This window comes from Phascolarctos cinereus, unplaced genomic scaffold (genome assembly GCF_003287225.1).
Source record: "Phascolarctos cinereus isolate Bilbo 61053 unplaced genomic scaffold, phaCin_HiC Scaffold_9;HRSCAF=440, whole genome shotgun sequence".
NCBI classification, from domain to species: Eukaryota; Metazoa; Chordata; class Mammalia; order Diprotodontia; family Phascolarctidae; genus Phascolarctos; species Phascolarctos cinereus.
In genome coordinates this window covers 130,829,459-130,844,124 of record NW_027556402.1, presented here as the reverse complement: position 1 = coordinate 130,844,124, position 14,666 = coordinate 130,829,459, and the positions used below count along the sequence as shown (strand labels likewise).

The 14,666-nt window shown below is 38.3% G+C and overlaps 1 protein-coding gene and 1 pseudogene across 2 annotated transcripts in view; both read right to left on the bottom strand.

Moving 5' to 3' along the window:
* LOC110199265 (UDP-glucuronosyltransferase 2A1-like) overlaps positions 1 to 14,666 on the bottom strand; it is a 319,475-nt gene that overhangs the window by 276,848 nt on the left and 27,961 nt on the right. The gene's annotated exons all lie outside the window — the stretch shown is intronic.
* LOC110199267 (UDP-glucuronosyltransferase 2A3 pseudogene) lies at positions 6,424 to 8,228 on the bottom strand (annotated as a pseudogene).

Here is a 14,666-nt window from a genome sequence, read left to right as displayed (position 1 = left end):
CAGATTACCCCTTTGCTACTTGCCACTCCTTAATCCTATCAAGATCTTTTCACTGAACCTTTCTCAGTATAAAAGAACCATTCTCACCCTCATTAAGTGCAGACTCCCTAGGAATCTCGCCCACTGACTGGCTCATAATAAAGTCACTACTTTGGACTGAAAGAAGGCTTGAGTGGTTGAATTCTTTCAAGGCAGACCCACCCTGTACCCTTGCATTTTAGGGTTTCTAGCACTCCTAGACCCCATCACTTCCATGTACCTATTTATTCACATTAGCATGTGAGATTGTTTAAGTTATTTGTTTATTTATTTATTTTTAGGCAATTGGGGTGACGTGACTTACCCAGGGTCACACAGCTAGTGAGTGTCAAGTGTTTGGTCTGAGACCGGATTTGAACTCAGGTCTTCCTGATTTCAGGGCTGGTGCTTTATCCACTGTGTCACCTAGCTGTCCTGTTAATTTATTTATTTTTTTAGTTGTCAACATTCACTTCCATAAGATTTTGAGTTTTAAATTTTCTCTTCCTCCCACTTCTCTCTCCCCCTGCCCACAAGATGGCACACAATCTGATATATGCTGTACATATACATTCACATTAAACATATTTTGCTATTATGTCATTGCTGCAAAGAACAATTAGAACTAATGAAAGGAACCAGGAGACTAAAGCAATAAAACAAAACAACAAAGTAAAAGGAGAGCAAATGGTATGCTTTCATCTACATTCAGATTCCATATTTCTTGCTCTGGGTGTGGATAGTAATTTCCATCATGAATCTTGCATCAAGATTCTTGCATTGCTGTTAAGAGCCAAGCCTGTCAAAGTCAGTCATCCCATAATGTGGCTGTTACTGTGTACAATGTTCTCCTGGTTCTACTCATTTCACTCTGTATCAGTTCATGTAAGTCTTTCCAAGTTTTTTGGAAGTCTGCCCATTCATCATCTCTTATAGCACAATAGTATTCCATTACATTCATATACCAGAACTTGTTCAGCCATTCCCCAATTGATAGGTATCCCCTCAATTTCCAATTCTTTGCCACCACAAAAAGAGCTGCTATAAATATTTATGTACATGTGAGTCCTTTTCCCTTTTTTATGATCTCTTTGGGATACATACCTAGAAGTGGTATTCCTGGGTCAAAGGGTATGCACAATTTTATAGTCCTTTGGGCATAGTTCTAAATTGCTCTTCAAAATGGTTGGATCATTTCACAACTCCACCAACAATGTATTAGTTGTTGCAATTTTCCCACATCTTCTCCAACATTTATCATTGTCCTGTTTTGTCATGTTTGCCAATCTGATAGGTGTGATGGGGTACCTCAGAGTCATTTTGATTTACATTTCTCTATTCAATAGTGATTTAGAACATTATTTCATATTACTACAGAAAGCTTTAGCTTCTTCCTCTGAGAACTGCCTGTTCATATATTTTGACCATTTATCAATTGTTGAATGACTTGTGGTCTTATAAATTTGACTCAGTTTTCTATATATTTTAGAAATGAGGTCTTTATCAGAGACACTGGTTGTAAAAATTATTTCCCAGTTTTCTGCTTCCCTCCTAATCTTAGATGCATTGGCTTTGTTTGTACAAAACCTTTACAATTTACTGTAATCAAAATTGTCTATTTTGCATTTCATTATTGTTCTCTGTCTCATGTTTGGTCATAAATTCTTTCCTTCTCCATAGATCTGAAAGGTAAACTATTCCTTGCTCTTCTAATTTGCTTATAGTATCAATCTTTATATCTAAATCATGTATCCATTTTGACTCTATCTTGGTATAGGGTGTAAGATGTTGATCTATGCCCAGTTTCTGCCATACATTTTTCCAGTTTTCCCAGCAGTTTTTGCTAAATAGTGATTTCTTATCCCAGAAGCTAGAGTCTTTGGATTTACCAAATAGTAGATTAGTATAGTCATTGACTGTTGTGTCTTGCATATCTAATCTATTCCACTGATCTACCACTCTATTTCTTAGCCAGTTTCAAGTACTTTTGATGATTACTGCTTTATAAAACAATTTAAGATCAGGTACAAGCATGTGAGATTCTTAATGGTAGGGAATTTTTTTAAAAAATCTCTCTTTTTATCTACAGCAGTTAATACAGTGCCAGGCTCATTGTACATGCTTAATAAATGCATATTCATTGATGGACTGATTTTTCTTAAGTTACAATATACTAGAAAAGTTTTTTTTCTTTTTATTGTATACAAATAACTATGATATAAGGTATTGAACCAGGAGTCTGGAAAATCAAATTTCAAATATGCCCCCTTGTACTCAGGTGTATGTCCTTGGGCAAGTTACTATCGGTCTGCCTCAGTTTCCTCAGCTGTAAATTGGGGATAATAATAGCATCTATACTTCAGGGTTGTCATCAAGATTGAAGGAGATTGTTGTAATGCATTTTTACATATCTTAAAGTGCTATATAAACAAAGGGCATAAAATGGTAAGAATTTTATGAGTCTTCTCAATCAGGTGTTTTAAGCGTTCAGAGGAGAGAGAGATCACTTTCTGATGCGGAAATCAGGGTAAGTTCATTGGAAAGAGTAGCACTGAGGTCATTTCTCCCCCCTCCTCTCAGACTTCACTCCAACAACAATCATTTTCTTTGGCTTATGCATCTTTAATTTCTCATTCCTCAAATCATCTCCTTGCAAGAAACCTGAATCAGTCCTTCGGATCTAGAGATTTTTAACTTTTCTTTGTTGCATGGATCACTTTGGCAGTCTAGAGAAGCCTATGGACTCTTTTCTCAAAATAATGTATTTAATTGTGTGAGAGATGATCTCTCAGAAGTGAAGCCTCCTCAGGGAATCAATGGTTCTTGTTAATATTTCTTAATGCTTTCAAAACCCTCCCCCACTCAGGCCCTGTTTTTTTTTTTAAATGCTTAGCAGAAGGAATAAGCCCTGCCCCCAACCTAAACTGTTTTTCTTTGCAAAAACTTCCCCCAGTTTCTTGGCTCTGGGCAAACTTGTGTAACTACCTTTGTTCTAGATTTCCATGAAAAGATTGTGCCCCCTGAAAAGCCCAGCTAATGGGATAAAGGGAAGGAGATTGGGTGGAGGAACTTGAGTTAGGGCAAAATAAGCCTTGATTTCTGTAAGGATCTCATATTCTCCTGGCCCACAAGGGCGACTAAGGGGGTACCCTTTCTCACGAGAAAGCAATAAACTCCTTTCTACTTTCAAAGTATCTAAGTCTTTGTTTTTATTTTTGAGTAAGTGGTCTCTGTCCCACATAATTGTATAAAATAAAACACATAGTATTGCAAAGAAAATAAATTCTATGCATACCTCTACTATCTATCTGCACTTCAAGTTGATGGACTCATTCTATTCTAATTTTTTTTAGGAAGTCTCTTCTCTTTCCTTGTTCTACTATCTCAGAACACAAGTCCATTTTGTAAAGGCAGACTTGCATAATAGATTAATGTTGAGCTTCCAGTGACTTTAGACAAGTCATTTAAGCTCTGTATCCATCAGTCAATTCTCTAGAACTCATCTACTAAACACAAATAAGTGGCTCACAGTGAAAAGAGTTCCTACAAATGTAGGATATCCCCATCAAGAAAAACCGCCCTCACAGCTAATCTGCAACCTTTTATTTATTTTCCACACCCACAGCCTTATTAGAGCTCCTGGGGGGAAACTAATCATCGTGATAAATCAGATTACTGTGGACTTTTTGTATTATCAGTTGTATCATAGCCATTGTTTTCTAGAACAGTTGGACAAATTTACAACTCCATAGGCACTGTGTAAGCTTGACAGACTTCCCAAATCCTACTCAACATGAATTCTGTCCTTTGTCAGCTTTGCTCATCTAATAGCTATGAGGTGAAAGCTCAAAGATGTTTTGCAAAGTTTCCATTCCTCTTATTGATGATATAAAGAAGAGAGTGAAGAAGAAAAAAGATTATGAAGAAGGTTAAGTTCGAATGTTCCATATCTTTACATGTGAGATCTTCAGCTAACTGAAGTTACCTGCAATTTTAACCTTCATGCTTCTAAATCTTTCCAGTTGTTAAGAATAAAAATCCTTTCAAAAATGTCAAAACAGGTTTTTTGTGCTGATTTTTGAGAGCTATTTTGCTAAAAACTAAACAAATGCTTTGTCTTCTGTCATAAGCAAATCCCAGTGGAGAGGAAATCTGGGTTCCAAGAAGGGGTTAGTGGCAACTCACAGAGAGATCTAGCCAGTCAAGCCATAAGATTTGTTGGTAGACACAAACTGGAAACACAGGCTTATAGGATGATATGAAAACATATTTAGGCATCAGGAAAATGGATCAGGAATGTAGAAACACAAGGAACACATAGTAATAAGAGAACTGATTTAGATTAATGTTTTCTTTTTCTAGTGAAAATTGTTTCTTATCACCACATAAAGATTATCTATTACTAGTATAATATCCAATACAGTTAAAAACTTGCTTTTTTATACTAAGAAAGACTTTGTTTGAAGCTTTCTCAGTCTCTTTATGATCTACAAAGGAGAAAAGCTTAAGTTCGTGTAAAGAGGGCCACAGTAATTACCTTGGCAGACGAAACTGAAAACAAGACAACTGGTACCGAAACACTTTTTTGTTTTGTTTTGTTTTAATATAAATTTATTTATTTTTAGTTTTCAACATTCACTTCCACAAGTTTTTGAGTTCCAAATTTTCACCCCATCTCCCCCCTCCCCCCACCCAAGATAGCATGCATTCTGAATATCCCTTCCCCTAGTCTGTCCTCTCTTCTATCTCTCTCCCCTTCTCTTATCCCCTTTCCCTTCTATTTTCCTGTAGGGCAGAATAGACTTCTGTACCCTATTTGCTGTATTTCTTATTTCCCAGTAGCATGTGAAAACATTTTTTTTAAACATGTGTTTTTAAAACTTTACGTTTCAAATTTTCTCTCTTCCTCCCTCCCCACCCACCCTCACTGAAAACACAAGCAACTCAATATAGGTTGTACATGTGCAGTCATGCAAAACACTTCCATAGTAGACATGTTGTGAAAAACTAACTCTATTTCCCTTAATCCTATCCTGCCCTCCCATTTATTCTATTCTTTCTTTTGACCCTGTCCCTCCTCAGAAGTATTTACTTTTGATTACCCCCTTTCCCAATCTGCCCTCCTCTCTATCATTCCCCTGCTCTCTTGTCCCCTTCTCCCCCTATTTTCTGTAGGGTAAGACAGATTTCCATACCCAATTGAATGTGTATGTTATTCCCTCCTTAAGCCAAATCCTATGAGAATAAGATTCACTCATTCATCTCACCTTCCCCCGTTTGCCCTCCACTGTAAGAGACTTTTCTTGTGTTTTTTTGTGAGATAATTTACCCCATTCTACCTCTTCCTTTCTTCTTCTCCGAATATAATCCTCTCTCATCCCTTAATTTTATTCTCCAGATATGACCCCTTAATCTTCAACTCACCCTGTGCCCTCTATCTATCTATCTACATATACATACATATAATTTTTTTCCTCCAACTACCCTAATACTGACAAAGGTCTCATGAGTTATAAATATCATCTTTCCATGCAGGAATGTAAACAGTTCAATCTTAATAAGTCTCTTATGATTTCTCTTTCCTGTTTACCTCTTCATGTTCCACTTGAGTCCTGTATTTGAAAGTCAAATTTTCTATTCAGCTCTGGTCTTTTCATCAAGAATGCTTGAAAGTCCTCTATTTCACTGAATGACCATTTTTTTCCTCTGAAGGATTATGCTCAGTTTTGCTGGGTAGGTGTCTTTGTTGTAATCTTTATCTCCTTTGCCCTCCAGAACCAAATCTTGTGTTATCCTGATTGTGTTTCCACAGTACTTGAATTGTTTCCTTCTGGCAGCTTGTAATATTTTCTCCTTGACCTGGGAACTCTGGAATTTGGCTGTAACATTCCTAGGAGTTTTCCTTTGGGGATCTCTTTCAGGAGGAGATCTGTGGATTCTTTCAATTTCTATTTTGCCCTCTGGTTCTAATATATCAGGGCAGTTTTCCTTGATAATTTCTTGAAAGATGATGTCTAGGCTCTTTTTTTGATCATGGCTTTCAGATAGTCCAATAATTTTTAAATTCTCTCTCCTGGATCTATTTTCCAGGTCAGTTGTTTTTCCAATGAGATATTTCACATTGTTTTCTAATTTTTCATTCTTTTGGATTTGTTTTACTGTGTCTTGATTTCTCATAAAGTCACTATCTTCCAATTGCTCTATTCTAATTTTTAAGGAAGTATTTTCTTCAGTAAGCTTTTGGACTTCCTTTTCCATTTGGCCAATTTTTCTTTTTAGGGCATTTTCTCCTCATTGGCTTTTTGGACCTCTTTTGCCATTTGGGTTAGGCTGTTTTTAAGGTGTTATTTTCTTCAGTATTTTTTTGGGTCTCCTTTAGCCAGCTGTTGACTTGTTTTTCATGATTTTCTTGCATCACTCTCAGTTTTTCCTCTACTTCCCTTATTTGCTTCTCAAAATCCCTTTTGAGCTCTTCCAAGGCCTGGGACTGATTCATATTTTTCTTGGAGGCTTTGGATGTAGGAGCTTTGACTTTGTTGTCTTCTTCTGGTTGTATATTTTGATCTTCTTTTTCACCAAAGTAAGATTCTATGGTCTGACTCTTTTTGCGCTGCTTGCTCATGATCCCAGCCAATTACTTGAGTTTTAAACCCTTTGTTAAGGTAAGAGTCTGTTTCCAATGTGTAGAATGTACTGTCCCAAGCTTCTGGGGTTTGTACAGCTGTTTTTAGAGATACTTGTAGGGACCTGTAAATTTTCAGTTCTTCCAAGGTGGTATGATAAGGGGTGAGGTGTTTACTCCTTTCCTGGCCTGTGACCACAAGTATACCTTTCTGTCCTGTAACTGTGAGGAGGGGTTTCTCTCCACAGCCACTACAAGCTCCACCACACCAGCACTCCTCCTCACCCCAGCACTGCCGCCCAGAACTGTGGCCCACATCCAAACACGGGCAAAGCACGAGATTCCTGCCTCAGCACTGGCAAACAGATCCCTACAGTACCTCTCTGATCAGCCACTGGATTCCCCCTCAGTCTGTGGGCCAGAAGCTTAGGAAGCAGCTGCTCCCTGCCCCAGGGCCATGCTCTTGAGGAATGGAGCTGAAACCCCATCTTCCTTTCTCAGCACCGACAGAAACAGACTTTTCCCACTGACCTTCTAAGTTGTCTTTGGCATTGGTGGATTGAGGAGTGTGGAAACCTCCACAGCTGCCCGCGATTCAGTCCTCTGAGGCCTGCTTCAGGTTCGCTGCGGCCCGCATGCCCACGCCGCGCTTGGCGCGATACACCTTTCTGATCAATCATCCATGTTGTCTTGGGCTGGAAATTTGTTTCGCTTCATTTTTTTGTGGATTCTGCTGCTTCAGAATTTGTTTAGAGCCATTTTTTATGAGTATTTGGAGGGGTTTGGAGGAGAGCTCAAGCAAGTCACTGCTTTCACTCTACCATCTTGGCTCCGCCCCCCCCAAACACTTCTAAAAATTACTCCTCTTACCTAAAGCTTCACTGTAAAACTGCTCCCAAATTATGTCATATGAATGGAGGTAGAAGTCAGAGAGGAGAGACAAGAGCGCGTTCTTTACTCTTTCCATAAAGGTCATCTTGTCAGTCAGCCTGCTCAGGGGCACAGGCACATAGGAAAGAGGAGAAGGAAGTCCCCCACAGTATTTCTCATAGGCATTCCCCAGGCTCCACCGGAGACTATTTATGAAAGGGATTTTAAGCATCTCAGCTGTCAGCTCTCCACATAGAAATGCAGCATCTGTAAGTAGTACATCACAGCCAGTTTTTTGCAATTTCTCCATGAGTGTCTGGTTGAAAACTACAGCTTCACATAATGATTTCATTTCAGTAATAAATTTCCCCATCATTTCATGAAATTTCCACATGGTTTTCCACTGTGAAAAATCATTGTTTTGGTTAACCATTTCATCCAAAAGAGTTTCCAGTTTACTCATTATTTCCTCTTTTGTAGTTGGCATAGGAAAAGCTTCATAGTTCAGGCCAGAAGAATCAGTGGGATCAATGAGAATTGTAGGAGAAGGCACTAACATAGTCACCATGTGACCCCTTTGTACCAGCTCATCAAGAATTGTCCTCGTATTAATCCAGTGGCTTTGTTCTGATGGCCACACCAGGACCTTCCCACAGGACCCACATCCAAAGCAGCAGAGCTGCAGCAGCAGCAGAATAGAAACCCACTTTTCAGGCATAGTGACTGATTCTGATGCCTTCTATCAGACTGCACTACTGCTCTTTCAACACAGGCAAATCAAAGGACAAGTTAAAGATTAAACTCTATAGGGAATTCTATCACCATTGCCCCTCCCACCGTGAACACACACTTCTATTTTTCTCAGTGAACTCTACCCATAGATCAACAATATTTACAAAGCCCTTGACAGGTGGGCTATGCTAAGTGAACGTGTAGGCAGAAGCCACAAATTCAGAATATCAAAAGATATGATCCCATCCTTCATAAATCTTAGAATTGAAATAGAAAGAGCCAATATATGCTCATGAAACAAACCAAAGAACACAATGCAATATAACAAAACCTGCTAATTAATTCAGTTCAATTCAAGAAATATTTATGAGGCACTCTGCTGAGTTACAAAAACCATACAAACTATGTTCTAAGTATTTATAATCTAATTTTGTTCAGTCATTTCAGTTGTGGCCAACTCTTCATGACCCCATTTGGGATTTCTTTGACAGACATACTGGAGTAGTTTGCCATTTCCTTCTCCAGCTCATTTTACAGATGAGGAACCTGAGGCAAATAGGATTACGTGATTGGTCTAGAGTCACATAGCTAGTAAGTGTCTGAGGCTGAGTTTAAATTTAGGTCTTCCTGACTCCAAGCCCAGTGCTCTACCTAGCTGCCTTTTAAAAAAAAATAGGTATTGTATTGATATACATTGATATAATTATAGAATTGTTGTCAGTATGGTTAAGTTTACAGTTTCCTAATACTAAACCCTTCCTTCCTGTTATAAATCCAATCCAATGATAGTATACAATCTTTGTGATGTTGTTTTAACCTTTTTACTAATATTTTATTTAAAGAATTTTGAAAGGTAGGTGGCACGATGAATAGAGCACAGGCCCCGGAGGACCTGAGTTCAAATCCAGTGTCAGGCACTTACTAGCTGTGTGACCCTGGGCAAGTCACAGGTTTATCTATCAAGACCATATCTGTGTCACAGGAGGCATTTGGCAGAAACCATTCTAACACTCTTTTTGCAAGCAATTTATATGATACTGGAACCATTGTTCTTTGAATGTTTCATAGAATTTACTTGTGAATCCATCCGATCCTTCCAACTTTCTTGGAAATTCATTTATGATTTGTAAAGTTTCTTTCTCTGAGATTGAGTCATTCTCTCTTTTTTAGTTCTATTTATTTGAGTATTTTGTATTTTTGTAAATATACATTCACTTAATCTCGATTGTCAGTTTTATTAGCACATTGTTGGGCAAAGTAATTTCTAGGCAGCTAGGTGGCTTAGTGGATAGAATGCTGAACCTGGATTCGAGAAGAACTGGAAATTAAGGAGATAGCCAGCAATTGAGGACTGACTACACAAGTTACAGTATATGAGCATGATGGAATGCTATACTATCATGCAATAAGAAATGAGGAAATAGATGATTTAAAATAGATATGGAAAGACATGTAAACTGATCCAGAGTGATATTCTTCCAAACCAGAAGAATAATTTACATTATACTAATATTACAAAAATGAAGAATGAAATGAGGAAAACAAGGAGAAAATTTATACAGTTATAACAACACTATAAAAAACAGACAACTTTTAAAGCTGCAAGAATTATGGTAAATACAATGTTCAGTAATTTTTCAGCTGTGTCTGACTCTTTGTGACCTCATGCGGGGTTTTCTTGGCAAGGATACTAGAGTGGTTTGCCATTTCCTTCTCCATGTTATTTTACAGATGAGGAAACTGAGGAAAACAGGATTAAGTGACTTACCCAGGGTCACACAGCTAGTAAGCATCTGAGGCCAAATTTGAACTCAGGAAGATAATTCTTCCTGACTCCAGGGCCAGTGCTCTATCCACTGTGCCTCCTAGCTAACCATTCATGATTCCAGAGAACAGATGATAAAAGTGATGAATTAGGGGTGCAGAATGAAACATATTTTTGCATACAGCCAATGAGAGAATTTGTTTTCCTTGAATCTGCCTATTTGTCACATAATTTTTTCCTTTCTTTTTTCCAATGGGTTTGGGGTTTAGGGGTAACTAAAATAGATTTCTGTTCATTTTTTTAAATAGAGAGGTGGGGGTATGCTACAGATGTGAAATGCTGTGCACACATTTAGATGAGGTCAGTATATATTAGATTTACTTAACTGTTTTACATTGTTACAAGAGACATTTCATGAAGTGGAGAGTACTCTCTAAATGTTTATAATGTAAAAATAAAACATGTCAATAAAATTTTTATATAGTTTCCTTTTCCTATAGAATTTTTATTAATGAGATTCTATATGTCCTTCATAATCTTTTAAAATTTGCTCTTATCAAATCAAGAGTGTATATCAGAGAATTGCTAATCTTTCTCACAAAATCAAAGATAGACAATAGACACTTCCCTATCATTTTCATCTCAGCAACAAGTTCCTTCTTTTTTGTTTTTGGGTTTTTTTGGCTAGGCAATGGGGTTAAGTGACTTGCCCAGGGTCACACAGCTAGAAAGTGTTATGTATTTGATTTGAACTGGATTTGAACTCAGGTCCTCCTGAATCCAGGGCTGGTGCTCTATCCACTGTACCACCTAGCTGACCCTGCAAGTTCCTTCTTAATGTTAAGAATCACAGCCAGAATTGAATTTCTCCTAGTTGGTTCTGTTACCTATTAAGAGAAGTGAAGACATTGTTACTTTTGACAGTGAAGATCTAGGAGATGTATGAATAATTGAAGTTAATTCAAAAGGAATGATTTATAAGTTTTGAAAACTGTCTAATGCTTCTCTCCTCCAAAACTGCCTAATAATTCTCTCCTCCACTTTCCTTTCTCCTTTATTTTCCCCCATTAGATCACTGACATTTTTTTAGAAAAAGATATTTGTCAAAGATGTGGACAGATTTGTAGTGCAACATTACCTTGAAAAGTCACATGCGATACAACCAGACTTTGCAAACAGACTTGCATCCAACATAAAAATACCCTCCACATCACTTTGGTATGTACGAGGCTATTGAGTGAAGGAACTTTTTTTGCATTGAGTTATAAGGGACCTCATAGAAACAGAGAAATTTGTGGGTTGTTTGGTTTTTTTTGGGGGGGTAGGAATTAATTGCATAAATGAGCTAGACAGGTTATGCAAGAACTTAACAAACATTATGATTACAGAGAATAAAACAGGACCATAAAAATGTGAAAATCACTTAAGTACAAGGATAAGGGTAGGACAGGCAGATATGCATGGTTCAAGGTCAACATGTGCTAGATAGATATTAAGGACAAACTAAACCAAGAATGATCTCGGGGAAGACAATGGGGTACAGCATAAAGTGTTAAATGTATAGTCATTTTCTTCATCTATAAAGAGAAGGGGTTGTGCTACATATGAGAAAAACTTCTAAGGCATTTTGCAGCTCTAAAATATATGGGATAGGGATTTGTCCGGTGATTTCATTGCCATAAGGCTACACGAGTAAACATCCTCTATGAATTCATTTCGCTACCTTCTCTTCTTAAGACTTAGAAAATTGTCTAGAGCCCTGAGGAGTTAAGTGATTTACAGAGTCACAGAGCCAATAATAAGAGTCTTCCATACGCTAGACACTGCGCTAAACACTGTACAAATATTATCTCATTTGATCCTCATAACAACCTTGAAAGAACAGTGCTATTATTATCTCCACTTTACAGTTGAGGAAACTGAGGCAAACAGAGTTTAAGTGACCTGCCCAACGTCAAACACCTAGTAAATGCCTGAGGTCAGATTTGAACTCACATTTTTTTCCCCAGAATATAAGCCTAGATTTCTATCCACTGCCACATGTAGCTGCCTCAGTATTTGTTAGGACGGTATTTGAACCATAATATTTCTGGTTTTGACATCAGCACTTAATCCACTATGCCATCCTCTTCATAACCCTCCGAAATTTGAGTCTCAAGGAGCAAGAATTTTTTTCACTCATTATAAATTCAAGTCAAGTTCCCCGATACCCTGTTTTTATACACAATCTCTCAAGGTTCCCATTGAGTCCTAAGACTGTGCTCAATGCCTCAAGCCCACTAAAGGATAAGAAACAGTTCTTACCTAAAATGCTGCTGTACTATTCATTCCCAAATGGGGATACAATGTACCGCTACCACCAAATATATTGCGTCACTAAAAGTGTAAAAGAGTCAATTCATCCTGCTGTTATCAAAAGACAGCTCATCCATTTGCCCTGATGGACTGGCAGGAACAAATGGAGCAGCTGGAGGTCCTCAAGGTGGATGGCCTCACCAGTGTGTTTCCATGAGAAAATCAAACAGTGCACGCAAATGGAATATTGAGTAGCTGTCACTAGATCCACAAGGGGCAAAGAAGCACATCAAACCCAACTTCCTGAAGCCTCCCTGACATCTCATTCAACACAGCACTGTCATGTGTTTCTTTTGTTTTATGTGTTTAAAGTCAACCAATGCTTCTGAGAGTCTTGGTGGTACCTGCCACCACAGGAATTCAAAAGAAGTCACGTAAGGCACGGCATACAGTTCAGCAATCAGTTTCATTTTAATTGTGGCAGAGTGAGCACTTCAACCTTAAAAGGAAGGTGGGTAGAATCAAGGAGACTATTTGGTGAAGGCAGTGGGACACTGATTCCATGGCCTGGCAGCTTGCATTCTCCCAGAATGATGTTGATATGGACAGCTGAAGCAGGGAAAGACTAAATCTCCCCTATTGAGTCTTCATGAGTTCTCTTTTGCTTCCATTACACCCAGAATGAAGTGAATGCCTAAGTCCAAAGAGTATCCAGGAGAATTATTTTACTTGTGCTAAGTCTCAAACCCTTGAGAGGATGTTGGCCTAAACTACAAGCAGTGTACTTTGAACCTACCGAAAGCCAATAGAACTGTACCCTACCCTGAAAGCTAATAGGATTTGGTGGACAGGGACACAGTGGATAGAGCACCGGCTCTGAAGTCAGGAGGACCTGAGTTCAAATCCAGCCTCAGACCAAACGCTTGACACTTACCAGCTGTGTGACCCTGGGCAAGTCACTTAATTGCCAAAAAACAAACAAACAAAAAAGAGTAGGTGGTTAGGTGGACAGAATCTGTCCCTTTCTCTCTACTACTATCTTAGGAAAGAATGCACTGATTCTACACAAGTTCCCAGCTATATAATACTATACTGAGCAAAACAACCAATACTTATAAAGCACCTACTATGTACAAAGCAGAGAACTAGGTGCAGTGGGAGATACAAAATCCATACAGGACACAGTTGCAGTGTCTGAGGAACTTACAAACTAGTACTGGGATGTGATAAGAGAGTAGTGAGTCGCCAGTGCAATTCACCAGAAACCACAAAACTATAGGGCAGGTTCACTTCAGTTATGAAATCAAGTGCTAGATGAAATCTGAAGGGAAAAGTTGTTATCGATAGAAATGATCAGGAAGAAGACTTTCTGCAAAAGGTGGGAAGTGAATTAGGCTTTAAAGGATGGGTAGGATAGCAACAATCCAAGAGATAAATTATGGGCATTCCAGGTATACGGAATGACAAAAATATGGAGACATGAAAGGGTAAGTAGGAATAGCATATGTGAGATCCCGCTTTAGTCAGCCACCTGGCTTCTCCCCACTACTGAAAGATCCAGTTCTTTGTGCCATAAAGGCAGCTAGGTGGTGTAGTGGAAAGAGTACAGGGCCTGAAGTCAGGAAGATGTCAGCTCAAATGCAGCTTCAGTTACTTATAAACTATGTGACTCTGGGCAAGTCATCTAACATCTCTCTGCCTCAGTTCACTTAAACATAAAATAGGGATAATAATAACACCTACCTCACAGGGTAGATATAACAAGATAATATTTGTAAAATGCTTAGCACAATGCCTAGTCGGCACTTAATAAATGCTTTTTCCATTCTTGTTCCCTCTATCAATTTAGGACAATGACTGCAATGCATTACAGATCATTCAACGTATATTTAAAGAATATTTGCTAGGTAGCAGCACGGTTCTAGGCACTACGAGTACTGTTAGAAGTCATAATACATAATTCTCTTCTCAAAGAACTTACAAAGCTAGCATACATGGAACAGGAAGTAGTCATTTGGTACTAACTGACCCAGGATAGTAGAATAGGTTAGATGCTTTTTTATTAATTTAATTGATTAACTTAGTCTGATTGGACCTGGAAGGATTAGTTATATTTAACAAGGAAAAAGTCAGGAAGAAAGGCATTATAAGCAAAAGAATTTCAGTGAAGGCACACTGGTGATAAACTGTGATGCTGGAAAAAGAGCAATAAGTCAGAGAGGATACTGAGGTCAATTTGGGAAATGCTGAGTTTGACATAATGTGATAGTGAGAAATCCAAGTAGAGAAGCTCTGTAGAAAATGGGAATGTAGAATTCCAGCATGGATGAAAGTGAAGGGTGGGAGGTCATGCTGAAGAAATAG